This window comes from Gallus gallus, chromosome 8, assembly GCF_016699485.2.
Source record: "Gallus gallus isolate bGalGal1 chromosome 8, bGalGal1.mat.broiler.GRCg7b, whole genome shotgun sequence".
Taxonomy (NCBI): Eukaryota; Metazoa; Chordata; class Aves; order Galliformes; family Phasianidae; genus Gallus; species Gallus gallus.
The window spans coordinates 18,183,482-18,185,780 of NC_052539.1; the positions used below are offsets into that span (position 1 = coordinate 18,183,482).

Sequence of the window (2,299 nt, forward strand, 5' to 3'; positions counted from 1 at the left end):
GATTTATTTGTTCAAGACTTATATAACATCCCCCACCTAAAAACTTTTTCTTCTTGTAAACCACGTGAATTTCCTTAGGGTTATCCTAATGGGCTCTTTCAGTCATTACCTTCTTCAGCACCAGAGTGGCAGCACCATTTATTCATTATATGAAGATAGAACCATATATATTCTCAAAATCCTATTAAAAATACCTACCATATTTGTCTGTATATGCTTCTCTTTCATGAATGTTCTTTCATGCATCCCCTAATCCCCAATTAGGCATACATTGAGCACCACCATCTTACCCTTATCTCACCTCTGCTACAAACACAGCTTCTTGGTTGTTACCTCTTGGAAATGTGCCCAGGGAGGAAAAATTGGGAAAATACTGTCCTCCATATCAGCTGGGAATATGTCAAGAACTCAGAAATTACCTTTATTCTGAGGTTACTTGGTCCATCTAGATTCATGTTTTCTTCCCTACAATTCCCACATTCAAGGTAGGAATAGCCATAAATAGCAGAAAGCAAAGTTCCCTACTAGAACTGGATGTAAAAAACCTTGAGTATCTCCTGGGGAATGACCATTCTGCACAGGTCTCCTACTGATGGGTGATGGTAAATATAGCTAGTAGGGAACATAATGCCTACAAGTTAATTTACGTGGAAACAGAAGAAGAAAAACTTCATCCTGGTGTGTTCTGGAAGTTGGTAAAGGGACTGTGTTTACCACCAGCTCCCTGAGAAGGCTCCTTTTGCTTTTGTCCTAAATTCAGCAAATGCAATGTTCTGTCCTGTACTGACATACCAGCAGTCAATACTAGTAATGATTTTAGGGAGATAGTTGTTACTATTGGTTAGAATAGCTTCTGCCACCTTTCCTCTCCTGGCAGCATCATGGGGAGAAATGTATGGTTATTTAGAGGCCTTTTGACACTGTGCTTTTACAAAACATTCAGGCATTCTGAACAGTTGACCCCAATCATCCTTTTTTTCTGCATACAGAGCCTGTTTTGGTCAGAACTACAAAACACTTTAGAAGTCTATAAAATCAATAGGACATTAAAGTGACAGGTTTCCAAGGTGTCTTTTTATTACTATGTTGTGTCAACCATGGCCATGCCCACTGCATTATATAACTGTTGAGAAGATCTGCCTTGATGATGATGTTTTTTTAAAAAAGCATTTTGGATTTAGAATAATAACCACAATCTGCTGCAAGACAAATGTTGATGAAAAGAAGATGCCAGCAACAGAAAATCTAACAGAGCTGGAATTTCTAACAGCAAAGCTGTTTACAGCGGCGTTATTCACACTTTGAAATGCAATCTCCTTTGGATAGAACTGCCTTCTGATATGCAATATGGGCTTGATCCAAAGCCTGTTTAAGTCAGTGGACTGATTCCCGATGACTTTAATGGGCTTTGGATCACACCCTAATTGCACTGATGTTCCCTTTACTATAGCTCTTAGTTATAACGAAGTTCAACAATGCTCTGTTTGTTTTTTCCTCAGTTCCAGGTGCTAATATTTTCTCTCTTTCTACCTCAGTGAAGCCTCAATTATTAGGGAGGTGAAGAAAAAGCCCAAATCTTTCACCAACTGCAGTGATCTGCCACACATAGACCTCTAATGCTCAGTGCTGAGTCACAGCAAGCATGATGATCATCATCATATAAAGGCAGCTAATAAAAGCAAAAGCGCAGTGGCATTTCAAGCCTGATTTGACAATAAATGTCTCCATGCATGAATGGCCCACTCTAGTGAGAGAACGAATAATACCTATGAAATAGGAAACTACGGAATATCAAATGGGAACAAAGTTCAGTGGGAGGAAAGGTCTTGAATCAGTGAGGGGATTTTTCTTTTGCTGTAAAACCATAAAGAAAACAATTCTCAGTTCATAGGAACATTGACAGTTTCTAGAACTTTTCTCTTAAAAGCATAAACAGGAAAAAAACCTGACCTGGTACATCTTTGAGGACGCTTTCCAGCTGCTGGAGAAAAGAGCACTTCACCAGCAGGTGGTTCTGTGGGATATGACAATATATCCATTTACTGTGAGTAAAAGGTAGAAAGAATGCCTCTTTACCATGATTCAAGGGAGGATTTCTGAACTTTTACGTCACTGAGTTCTCACTTCATCTGATGAAAAAAATCAGCCTCCCACCAGTCCCTGGCTGCATTGGCTACTTTAGGAAGATAGGATTGTCCTGTGACAGCTATTTGCTAACTAAGCATATTGACAGAAGCTGTCTATAAATTAATTAGCTGCTTAAGCAAATTAAGCAGATGGGAAATGGGGAATTGGTTTT

General features: G+C 39.1%; 1 non-coding gene across 1 annotated transcript; it reads left to right on the forward strand.

The window, feature by feature from the left end:
* Positions 1-1,341: 1,341 nt before the first annotated feature.
* MIR1620 (microRNA 1620) lies at positions 1,342-1,429 on the forward strand. The gene has a single exon (NR_035108.2). It is a non-coding gene; the product is annotated as a microRNA 1620 (primary transcript).
* Positions 1,430-2,299: the final 870 nt, after the last annotated feature.